The sequence below is a fragment of the Dysidea avara genome, chromosome 2, assembly GCF_963678975.1.
Source record: "Dysidea avara chromosome 2, odDysAvar1.4, whole genome shotgun sequence".
NCBI classification, from domain to species: domain Eukaryota; kingdom Metazoa; phylum Porifera; class Demospongiae; order Dictyoceratida; family Dysideidae; genus Dysidea; species Dysidea avara.
The window spans coordinates 23088526-23101821 of record NC_089273.1 but is presented as its reverse complement, the minus strand read 5'-3'; the positions used below and the strand labels follow the sequence as shown (position 1 = coordinate 23101821).

Below are 13296 nucleotides of genomic sequence, written 5' to 3'. Positions count from 1 at the left end.
TTTTAGTCAGTAATTGTTGTGGTAGCTAATTGTCATTGTGCTTATATTATGATAATTGAATTTTAATAATCTGTTTTAAATTAAATTGATTGTATACAAAGTTTGTAAACATTAGATCTATATATTTACTTTCTTGTTGCAAGATAAAAAGCAGCTTTCTGGATCATCCTTACGCTCAGAAAACCTTTTATCTTGCTTTCTAGAGTATTATTGAGCTTTTCACAGCTAGTTCCGTAGCTAGCTGTAACTGGATATATGGAATATGGAATTTTACTTGGAATCTGGAATCTTGGGTTGGAATCTGGAATCTTGCCTGGAATTTCGTGGGATTCGGAAACTCGTACAGGATTCTAGGGTCGTGACGGAACCCTCGGACACAAGATAGTGTGTCGTGTAGCCCAAGAAGCCGCGCCACACCCTGGGTATATTGACAGGAAGAAAGAAAACGTCACTTTCACACTTTGGTATCTCGGTGATCTCTTATCCGATTGGAACCAAATTTGCTACAGAGTTGACTGCCAGCCAGAGAAGTCTACATACTAAATATGAAGGAAATCACTCTAGCCATATCTGAGATACGAGCTTCCAAAGTTTGGATTTTTTTTCTTAGTGCTATCGCACACTTGCAAAAATTGCTATAATACGCAAATGCGTACTCCGATCACCTTGAATTTCGGTACGCAGAAAGGGAGTCCAAAGGCGAATCCTAACATCACATTTGGTGCAAATCCTATGAATGGTTCAGGAGTTATGGTCGATTATTCGCGTAAAACAAGATCGATTTGTTGTCACGCCTACAGGGTAAACCGCATCATGAAATGAGTTAAAAATTGCTATGTAGATGGAGTAACCATCGTAGGTGTGCCTTTTGGTGGTTTCAAAGAAATCGAAATAAAGACCATGGAGATATTACACAAAACCCAATCTGTGTCACAATTATGCGATCGATTTTTATGGATAAAGAAGTATCAGTTTACAGGTGGTATGGGAAGGGCTGCTACCACCACTTATAAACATCTTGCCCACCTGCTGAGCGAGAAGTGGAAATTCCCATATTCTGTGGTGTTGGGCTGGCTCCGTTGTAGTTTGGGGTTTTCAGTGCTCCGTTCTTCAGTTATATGCATCAGGGGATCACGCTCAAGATCCAAGTGTCCGTGTGTCTCCAGCAGTTGATCTTGCTGTTGCTGAGGAGAACTTGCCAGCCCATTGAACCCTGGGCATGCTGTAGGTTCTATGTAGGTCCTTTTCTGTAAATTACAATAAATTTTTCAAATATTTTTTCTTAGCATTCTGATTCTATAGAGATGTGTGGGAGGAAGGGAGTGCCATTAGGGCCGCAGGGGAAAAAAGTATTAGTTTTTACGCCTACTAGGCAAACCGCTTAGAGCAATGAGCTGAAAATCGGTGTATAGCTGGAATAATCTTCATAGAAGGTCCTTACAGTAGTACAGAATACTTGGATTACAAACCACTGAGATATGATTCGAAAGCCAACTCCGTGTAGCAAATGCGAGATCGAGATACTCTAATAGAACAGTCACCCTAATAGAGCATTCAGCTAATTTATTTACTCAATTATAGCATTCTATTACATTACAATTTATTCTTTAGGGAGTTCAGCTGCAAACAGTTAATCTTATAGACAGTTTAACAAGAAGCAAGTTTCCCTATGTAGAGTTCAGCTACAAATATATTGCTGTAGTTATTCAGAGCATTACAAGTCACAATGAAGAGAGTTCAGCTATAAATAAGTCGTGCACCCTATAGAGAGTTCAGCTACAAACAATAATTACTTTGTAGAAGTTCTGCTACAAACAAGTCTTCATTCAGAGAGTTTAACAACTAAAATCCACTATGTATAGACTTCAGCTAGACTAACAAGTTACTCTGTAGAGAGATCAGTTAGAAATAAGATGCAGCTCAGCTAGAAAACATCACTTTGTAGACAAACAAATCACACTGTACAGAGATCAGATAGAAGAAGCCACCTTGTAGAGGGTTCAGCTGTGAAGTAATCACCCTAAAGAGAGTTCAGCTAGAAAAAAATCTCCCTGTAGAGAGTTCAGCTACAAAGAAACCATCCTGTAGAGAGATCAGCTAGAAAGAAGTCACCTGTAGTGACATCAACAACAAAGAAACCATCCTGTAGAGAGTTCAGCTACAAACAAATCACCCTGTAGAGTATTCAGCTACAAACAAATCACCTTGTAGAGTGTACAACTAGACACGAGTCACCGAGTAGACAGATAAGCTACAAGAAGTTACATTGTATAGAGATCAGCTAGAAGAAATTACCTTGCAGAGTTCAGCAACAAAATAACTATCCTGTAGAGAGTTTAGCTACAAACAAATCATCCTGTAGAAATATGTGTTGGAAACAAATCACCATGTAGACAGTTCAGCTAGAAACAAGTCACTCTGAAAAGAGTTCAGCTACAAACAATGGGAGTTACAGCTACAGTTCAGTTATGTATAAGAAGTCACCTTTTACCTACAGTATAATTATCTTTCATTGTTAAATATACAAATATTTTTAATGAGACAAAAAACTGTACACAACATTTCTTCCTTTGTTCGCAATTCCTGCAGAAAAAAAACAAGTTAGAAGGAAGCCTTAAAGTTTGGTGTACACAAATACATAAAGAAGTGAAATCTAATCCAAATAGCCAAGCTGTAAAATAAAAAGTGCAGCCCCCAAAAAGACAATAGTGAAAAAAGATGTGAAATTCAAGGTGGCTGCTAAGAAATGGCTGTGATGGTAGGTTAATGGCAAAATTTTAAATTACGACAATGCAGGTGAATTTGGTGCCGAATCCTAGTGGAGGAGGCAACGCAAATTCACCTTAATTGTCATAACTTAAATTTTTGACATTAACCTACCATCACAGCCATTTCTTGGCCGCCACCTTGGGTTCCACATCTTTCTTCACTATAGCCTTTTTGAGGGCCGCACGCTTTATTTACAGCTTTGCTGTTTTGTATTAGGTACAAATCATTTTCAGCAAATGTTGTAAATAAGTCACACATTAATAATTAGTTTAAATTGAATTTCTACATTTGTGACCGTCACAGCATAATCCCGACTTGTTCGCACATGTAGCTATGCGTATTGAGAAAAACTAAATTTCAAAATAATTCGTAAAAATACGCAAGTTATTATCGGGCCAGTATTTGGAAAAGAAAGACTCCAATCGATTAAAACTATATGCCATCTTATTCGCCTGCTAATGGACAGTTCGAAACTTCTTGTTTCGTTTCTGTAGCTTCAACAGTATTCGTGTCACGTGCGTTTGTTTACGATGCGGTAAACGTAAACAAGATCGTCATCGTTTCTTCTACCAAACCGCTTTCATATCCATATGAGCAATTGTCTACAGGACTAACACTATACCTTGGCTAATGCGCTGATCCATGATGAACATTTCAAGCCAAATTGCAACATTGTAGACTAATCCAAACGGAAGTTATGACTGCGAATGTAAGCGCCTGTAATCTATTTTCAGTGTAGTCGCTGTACAAATCGATCATCTTACTCTTCCTACTGGCTAGTGCTATAATTTCAAAACTACACACCACAGAATGCTGAAATTTAGGTAATCCATTCCTTGGACACCGCTAATAATGCTTAGTGAATAAAAATTTTTAATTGTGCGAAAAAGTCGGGTTTTTGCTGAGACGGTCACATTTAAGAGTAGAACAAAAAATAAATACCTTGAAATGCTATAAAGACACACGATAGTGTGTCGTGCGGCCCAAGAAGCCGGCACGCCACACCGTGAATATATTAACAGTAAGAAAGAAAACGTAATTTTCACACCTATGTAGGTTTTTGATCCCTTATCCGATTGGAACCAAATTTACTACAGACCAGTTACGGGAGTCTACATACCAAATTTGAAGACAATCGGTCCAGCCATTTCCGAGATACGAAGACGTGCTCCAATCGGGCTGAACTTTGACACACTTGAAGGGCTCATTAAGGCGGATCTCAGTACCAACTTTGGTAGGAATCCGATGGACATTCACGGAGTTATGATCGATTATTCGCGTAAAATAAGGTCGAAGGTCTGTCACGCCCACAGGGTAAACTCCTTGAAGGAATGAAAATTGCTTTGTATATGGAGTAACCATCGTAGGAGTGCCTTTTTGTAGTTTTAAAATAATCGAGATAAAGACCATGGAGATATGCCACAAAACCCAAACTGTGTCACAATTACACAATCGATTTTTATGAATAAAAAACTGTTAGTTTTCACGCCTACCAGGCAAATCGCTTAGAGCAATGAGCTGAAATCGGTGTGTAGCTGGAATAATCATCATAGAAAGTCCTTACAGTAGTACAGAAGAATCGGATTACAAACCACAGTGTCATGATTCGAAAGCCTACTAAGTTTTGCAAATGCGAGATCGAGATACTCTAATAGAACAGTCACCCTAATAGAGCATTCTGATACGTTTATAACTTACTCCATTAAAGAATTATAATACATTACAAGTTATTCTGTAGGGAATTCAGCTACAACTAGTTAATCTGTTAGACAATTCAGCTACAGGAAAGCACCCTGTAGAGAGTTCACCTAGAAACAAATCATCCTGTAGAGAAGAAGTCACCTTGTAGAGAGTTCTGTTACAAAGAAACTATGCACCATGTAGAGAGTTCAATGGCGAACAAATCAACCTGTAGAGAGATTAGCTAGAAGAAGTCACCTTGTAGAGAGTTCAGCTACAAAGAAACCATCATGTAGAGTTCAGCTGAAAAAATCACCCTTGAGAGAGTTCAGCTACGAAAAGATCAGCCTGTAGAGAGTTCAGCTGCAAATAAATCACCCTGTAGAGAATTCAGCTACAAACAAACCACCCTGTAGAAAGATCAGCTAGGAGAAGTTACCTTGTAGAGAGTTCAGTTACAAATAAACCATCATGTAGAGAGTTCAGCTGCAAGGAAATCACCCTGTAGAGCATTTAAATCACCCTGCAGAGAGTTTGGCTGCAAACATTTCACCCTGTAGAGAGATCAGCTAGAAGAAGTTACCTTGTAGAACGTTCAGCTACAAAGAAACCATCATGTAGAGAGGTCAGCTGCAAACAAATCACTCTGTAGAGAGATCATCTACAAAGCGATCACATTGTAGAGAGTTCAGCTAGAAGAAGTCACATTGTAGAAAGTTCAACTACAAAGAAACCACCATGTATAGAGTTCAGCTGCAAACTGATCATCCTGTAGAGAAATCAGCTACAAACAAATTGATCTGTAGAAAGATCAGCTAGAAGAAGTTACCTTGTAGAGAGTTCAGCTACAAAGAAACTGTCATGCAGAGAGATCAGCTATAAACAATTCATCCTGTAGATAGTTCAGCAAGAAGAAGTCACCTTTTAGAGAGTTAAGCTACAAAGAATCCATCATGTAGAGAGTTCAGCTGCAAACAAATCGCCCTGTAGAGAGTTTCAGCTACGAAAAGATCACTCTGTAGAGAGTTCAGCTAGAAGAAGTCACCTTGTAGAGAGCTCAGCTACAAGAAATCACCATGTAGAGAGTTCAGCTGCAACCAAATTACATAGTGGAGAATTCAGCTACAAACAAATCGCCCTGTAGAAAGATCAGCTAGAAGAAGTTACCTTGTAGAGAGTTCAGCTACAAACAAATCACCCTGTAGAAAGATCAGCTAAAAGAAGTCACCTTGTAGAGAGTTCAGTTACAAAGAAACCACCATGTAGAGAGTTCAGCTACAAACAAATTACCCTGTATAGAGAGATCAGCTAGAAGAAGTTACCTTGTAGAGAGTTCAGCTGCAAACAATTCACCCTGTACAGAAATGAGATAGAAGAAATTACCTTGTGGAGAGTTCAGTTACAAAGAAACCACCATGTACAGAGTTTAGCTACGAACTAGTGACCCTGTAGAGACATCAGCTTGAAAAAGTTACCTTGTACAGAGTTCAGCTGCAAAGAAACCATCATGTAGAGAGTTCAGCTACAGTACAAACAAATCCTGTAGAAATATCAGCTAGAAGAAGCCACCTTGTAGAGAGTTCAGTTGCAAAGAAACCACCATGTAGAGAGTTCAGCTGGCACTGCAGAGACATCAACTAGAAGAAGCTACTTTGTAGAGAGTTCAGCTACAAAGAAACCATCATGTAGAGAGTTCAACTACAAACAAGTGACTCTGTAGAGACATCAGCATGAAGAAGTTACCTTGTAGAGAGTTCAGCTGCGAAGAAACCATCATGTAGAGAATTCAGCTACAAACAAATCACCCTGTAGAAATATCAGCTAGAAGAAGTCATTTTGTAGAGTGTTCAGTTATAAAGAAACCACCGTGTAGAGTGTTCTGTAATAAATATCTAATCCAAAACAGCCAAGCTGTAAAAAAAGAGTGCGGCCCTGAGAAAGGCTATGGTGAAAAAAGATGTGAAATCCAAGTTGGCGGCCAAGAAATGGCTGTGATGGTAGGTTAATGGTAAAAATTTTAATAATTACAAATCAGGTGAATTTTGTGCCGCTTTAGATTACACTTCTTTATGTATTTGTATACCCCAAAGCCGGCCTATGGCCGGCTTTAGGGATTTTTAACCTGTCATTTTTCTTTACTACAGGAAGAAGAAAAGATGAAGCAGGGTGATTTCTTTGTAGCTGACCTCTCTGCAAGGTGATCCTTCTAGCTGATCTCTCTACTGGATGACTTGTTTGTAGCTGAACTCTCTACAGGGTGATTTGTTTGTAGCTGAACTCTCTACAATGTAACTTCTTCTAGCTGAACTCTCTAAGGGTGGCTTGTTTCTAGCTGATCTCTCTACAGGGTGACTTGTTTCTAGCTGAACTCTCTACAGGGTGATTTGTTTGTAGCTGAATTCTCTACAAGGTAACTTCTTCTAGCTGATCTTTCTACAGGGTGATTTGTTTGTAGCTGAATTCTCTACAGGGTAATTTCTTTGCAGCTGAACTCTCTACATGGTAGTTTCTTTGTAGCTGAACTCTCTACAATGTAACTTCTTCTAGCTGAACTCTCTACAGGGTGACTTGTTTCTAGCTGATCTCTCTACAGGGTGACTTGTTTCTAGCTGAACTCTCTACAGGGTGATTTGTTTGTAGCTGAATTCTCTACAAGGTAACTTCTTCTAGCTGATCTTTCTACAGGGTGATTTGTTTGTAGCTGAATTCTCTACAGGGTAATTTCTTTGCAGCTGAACTCTCTACATGGTAGTTTCTTTGTAGCTGAACTCTCTACAATGTAACTTCTTCTAGCTGAACTCTCTACAGGGTGACTTGTTTCTAGCTGATCTCTCTACAGTGTAACTTGTTTCTAGCTGAACACTCTACAGGGTGATTTGTTTGTAGCTGAATTCTCTACAAGGTAACTTATTATAGCTGATCTTTCTACAGGGTGATTTGTTTGTAGCTGAATTCTCTACAGGGCAATTTGTTTGCAGCTGAACTCTCTACATGGTAGTTTCTTAGTAGCTGAACTCTCTACAATGTAACTTCTTCTAGCTGAACTCTCTACAGGGTGACTTGTTTCTAGCTGAACTTTCTACAGGGTGATTTGTTTGTAGCTGAATTCTCTACAGGGAAAGTTGTTTGCAGCTGAACTCTCTACATGGTAGTTTCTTTGTAGCTGAACTCTCTACAATGTAATTTCTTCTAGCTGAACTCTCTACAGGTGACTTGTTTCTAGCTGATCTCTCTACAGGGTGACATGTTTCTAGCTGAACTCTCTACAGGGTGATTTGTTTGTAGCTGAACTCTCTACAAGGTAACTTCTTCTTTCTACTGGGTGATTTGTTTGTAGTGAATTCTCTACAGGGCGATTTGTTTGCAGCTGAACTCTCTACATGGTAGTTTCTTTGTAGCTGAACTTTCTACAATATAACTTCTTCTAGCTGAACTCTCTACAGGATGACTTGTTTCTAGCTGATCTCTCTACAGTGTAACTTGTTCTTAGCTGAACTCTCTACAGGTGATTTGTTTGCAGCTGAACTCTCTTACATGGTGGTTTCTTTGTAGCTGAACTGTCTACAATGTAACTTCTTCTAGCTGAACTCTCTACAGGATGACTTGTTTCTAACTGAACTCTTTACAGTGTGATCTGTTCATAGCGTGAACTTTCTACTGGGTGATTTGTTTGCAGCTAAACTCTTTGCATGATTGTTTCTTTGTAACTGAACTCTCTACAAGGTAACTTCTTCTAGCTGATCTCTCTATTGGATGACTTGTTTCTAACTGAACTCTCTACAGTGTGATCTGTTCATAGCGGAACTTTCTACTGGGTGATTTGTTTGCAGCTAAACTCTTTTCATGATTGTTTCTTTGTAACTGAACTCTCTACAAGGTAACTTCTTCTAGCTGATCTCTCTACATGGCAATTTGTTTGTAGCTGAATTCTCTACAGGGTGATTTATTTGAGCTGAACTCTCTACATGATGGCTTCTTTGTAGATGAACTCTCTATTAGGTACCTTCTTCTAGCTGATCTGACTACAGGGTGACTTGTTTGTAGCTGAATTCCCTACAGAATAACTTGCAATGTAATATAACTGAGTAAATTATACGTGTAACTGAATGCTTTATTAGGGTGACTGTTCTATTAGAGTATCTCGATCTCGCATTTGCTGCACGTAGTTGCCTTTCGAATCATAACTCAGTGATTTGTAATCTGATTCTTCTGTACACTGCAAGAACTTTCTATGATGATTATTCCACCTACATACAGATTTTCAGCTCGTTGCTCTAAGCGGTTTGTCTGGTAGACACGAAAACTAATAATTTTTTATTCATAAAAATCGATCGCGTAATTTTGACACAGGTTGGGTTTTGTGTCATATCTCCATGGTCTTTATCTCGATTCCTTTCAAACCACAAAAAAAGGCACTCCTACGATGGTTGCTCCATCTACATATCAATTTGCAACTGATTCCTCCAAGAGGTTTACCCTGTAGGCGTGACAGACCTTCGACCTTATTTTACGCAAATAATTTTTTTTTTTTTACCCGGGCTTGATGGACTGCCCTTGCCTACCACCCCAGCACATAAATGGCCTGTGCTGGACAAACCGGGACTTTCTTAGTCCACGACAGGCCATTTTTGCAGCTCCTGCAGCCAGACGAAGAAAGCTGCAAGTTTGAAATTTTGTATGCAAGAGTTTATGGCCTAGACCTCTCCAAAGTAATAGCAAGAGCAGAAACCTTGAGACTCTGCCCTAATCAGACTCTGCCCTAATCAGAAATTTTCTTGAAACTGAGACTCTGCCCTAATCAGCTCCACAATTGGGGCAGTCTTAACATAGTGACCGATGGATGAGCGGGCTCCGCGGATGCATTGTATACTGTTAAAACAGAGGTGTTCAGTTACACCCTGACAAAGGTGTTTATGGAACACCTACACCTTTACAAGTGTACATTTACACCCAGGGGTGTTATATTACGCCTATAATGTTATTGGATTGTAATAGGTGTAGTGAAGCACCTTTGGGGTGTATTAAAGGTGTTATTGTACACTCTATACTGATACATTTGAAATGAATTTCTTTTAATGTAGGAATGAGTCTACACACCATACAGTGATGCTATAGGATTATAAACTCATGCAGTGTTGCTGATTTAGTTAAGTGCAACAGTGAAGCCCAAACAATGTTACACTGAGCTCAGCATGCAGACGAACAGATCAGAAATACTATATCCACACTCAATCCATCAACGTACTGTAGCTTGCTAGATTGTACGTCAATAACTGCTTTTACAAGTACTAATAGTGTTTGTACATTCTGTATATGTGACTGGATTTTGGAAAAGCGATCCAAATCGCACATTAGAAGTTCCGAGATAAACGGTTTTAAAGAATTGAAGCCAGCATAACTCTCCAAGGATAGCAAGCACGCGTATGAAATTTACACAAAAGATGCATCAATCTGTTACCTTTCAAGCCACTTCCAGTACTTGTAGCTGCTTGTACAGTTTCCCGCCAAATAAGATAGAAAATCTGAGCAGTTGGACGAGCGAAGTAGTATCACGAGTGCTCACAAAGGGGTGGAGGCTGGGGGGTGGCGGGGAGGGCAAAAGTTATACCTCAAAATGGAGGCAGACCATTATTGGAGTCCAGACACGAGATTACAGGGCTGTGCTGGCTCCCTAGTGGCTGATATGTAGCAAAATCAACAGAGAACACGTCTGGCCAACATTATAAGGCTGTCCACCAGTATACCACTGACTCTTGCCAAGCCAGGTCCTTCACAAGGCCTGAAACCGCCATTTGAGCACTCCACACCACCCAGAAAAGACGTGTGTAAAAACCAGCCTCGTGTAGTTTGAGTAGTGCTGAGGGTCAAAACTTGTAGTACGATAGTGTAGCTATCCACTGGTGGTGTTAGTTTGATTTTGCCTGATGTGCGATTTGGATCGGTTCTGTAAAATCTGGTCACATATTTGATTTTAGTATGCATTAATAATAATTCAATTCCGTACAATTATAGACATCTAAAATATAAATTGTACACTGTGCAAAAGGCAGAGGTCACAGATATGAGCATGAATGTACGTGCAGTTGATAAAGTAAATAATTCTGTGTGCCGTACTGCTTTGTCAGCCATAGGATTGCAATCCATTATATAAGCATGGTAATGTCAGTGTTGATACAAGGCTACACATTAAATGCTACTTCATAATCCAACATCTTTTCAATCACTCCAGTCGTCAGCTGGTCATGTAATAATATCATTAAGAGACTCCATATCATGTTCAAAATGGAAGGCAATTTTCCTTTGTGATGCCGGCGGGTAGCCTTGTGGTCATCATCATACACTGTGACGTGATTCAAAACGCCAGTTTGTGAGTCCGATTTATACATCAAGCTTAGCTATCAAGATTTTTCATACACTTGATCCGACCTTTAAAATTACAAGAACTAATAGATGTCAACACATGTTCACTAATGAAAGTTGATTGTGACAAGGCCAATGAACAATTTAAGCGGATACTGAGCTACACTCCCTGCAGTCCTAGGCCCGTGTGTTGGCATTTATATGCACGCATACCTTCCAGAACGTCAAAATATACCAAGAAATAAGTGATGACTTGATGATCCAATTGTATTCCATTGAATGCCCAGCTTTTGAACAGCAGTGCGCACTATATAGCGTGTACCAGGTGCGAGACCAGGTGCGAGACCAGGTGCACAATATCAGTAATATGGCCACCGAAAGAAGCAGTTGAGACGATAACGTGCGAGCAGCTTTCGATAGTAAAGAAATGTACCAAAATTTAACAGCATCGACGGTGGGAATGTGGAAGACGATTTGTACCCGGCTGCAGCGGCTGTCAGTGCTTGGGCGCCCAGAGTGGGAAAAGGTGAGTAACGGCCAGGCAACTTTGACGTGAATAATACATGATCTATAGCTGTGAAGAAAGAACTGGTGACGATTAGAAGTGTTCACTTCTGAACAGCGTAATGAGACTGGTGTCTTCAGTAGAACTTTATACATTCTCGTGACAATATTAGAGGCCATTTCCACTGGTTTGACAACTGGCAGGGCAGACAGGAGATAGCTCAGATGCCAAGAACATGCATCATTGCACATCCAAAGTCAGAGGCTTACAATGTGGTGTGCCAGAAGCTGGTTCAAAAGTGGCACCCAGCTAGGTCCTGGATGACAATGGACAGTGGACTTGTGTCAGTATGTTGTTAAGTGTAAAACCTTGATATACTGGTTTATTTTAGAAATTAAGAATTCAGAGGAGGGTGTAGCAAACAAATTGATCAAAGTATCAGTAATGAACCAACTAAAAAACTTGAGAATGGAGTCCAACAACAATGGATTGGAAATTTCTGATGGCTGAGTATGATAACGCTATTCAGTCCATGAAGGGTGACTATTAAAAGAGGGTGGCAAAGAAACTGTACAATTCGAAGATAAGTGGATTTAACCCTACTGAACGCCTGGCTTTAATAGTGACTGAATGTCCACTTTTGTCAGAGGTCGTCGATCAAAATTCCCCTCTTTGCACTCAAGTACTTGGGTAAGTGTACCATAATAGTTTGTTATAGTTTTAAAATTATGTTTTCTTTTGGTATATAGATACAAAACAAGGTTAAAGCAACTGTTCCAATTGACGACAGTATAAAGGACTTCATTTTTATCAACTGGCCTATGTGGAGAACAAAATTGATGTCAACATTTTAGTGTAAGACCAGGCCATAATTTAAGAAGCTATTGGAACTTCTTGGTGAATGTAGCTAATGATTTTTGTCCACCCAGATGGTAAGTAACAATTAAGAATACTGAATGTATGTAAGAAGGTCTTATTTTTCTCAGATGTTACTGATTGTGTACTTGGAAGCTGATTTGTCATCTGTTACATCCAAGATGGTTTGCAAAGATAGTGTTTTCTTAAGAATTTTGAGGTATGTTTACCTGTAGTGTACATTCACAAAGTTATGTTTGGTTGACATATAAAACCTCTAATAGTTTCACTGCATGAAGCATTAATTACGTATTAGCATATAAATTTACAACTCTAGATAGGCTGTAGTGCTTCTTGGCATCCAAAATCAATAATAGTCCAGTACTACTTACTGTACGGTGGGAGAAAATTTTGGCTAATTTGGCAAAATGATTTTGATTCACCAAAAATGCAATATGACACAACTATTCACCAATTATTATCCACCAATTCCTTCTCGAGTAAAATCACCAAAATTTTGTAATGTGCGGTATACGGCCAAGACTATAGTTCCTTGAAATATGTACCTATTGTCATGCTTGTTATATGTTATATATTTTTATTCTTTTATTTGCAGTGACGTGATGTCGATGTAGACTCTGTGCAGTTTCAAATTGTCAGTCAGAACCATTTCTGGTTATTACCGGACGCGATCCTGAAGATGAGGGTAGCTGAGTCTTCCATCACTAGTTCCATTCCAGTACTAAGAAGATGAGTAGCTGTTGCAACTGGAGACTGTTATTCCAATCTGGAGATAATGTGTATAGAACAATAAACTCTTATGAAATTAAGTTTATACATTATGTATAGCAGTTTTCAATGCTTGTACTTTTAATATCACCCTAATAAAATTGTAAGACTACTGAACACTGCTAAAGACATTATTGAAACACCTAGGGGTGTTATGTATACCACCTTAAAGTTTATTGGAACACCGTTGGTGAGTGTTACTGAAACTCCTTTAAGGGTGTACTGGGACACCCTAAGGGGGAGCCTGACAACAATTGTAGATATAACACCCCAAGAGGTGTTTAATAAAGAACCTTTTTTAACAGTGTATGGAGGACTGCAAGAGAGAAAAAGATAGA

General features: G+C 39.2%; 1 long non-coding RNA gene across 1 annotated transcript; it reads left to right on the top strand.

Annotated features, from left to right (window-relative positions):
* Positions 1 to 11100: 11100 nt before the first annotated feature.
* LOC136246885 (uncharacterized) lies at positions 11101 to 13089 on the top strand. The gene is made up of 5 exons (XR_010696892.1): positions 11101 to 11335; positions 11384 to 12004; positions 12064 to 12246; positions 12301 to 12389; positions 12786 to 13089. It is a non-coding gene; the product is annotated as an uncharacterized lncRNA (long non-coding RNA).
* Positions 13090 to 13296: the final 207 nt, after the last annotated feature.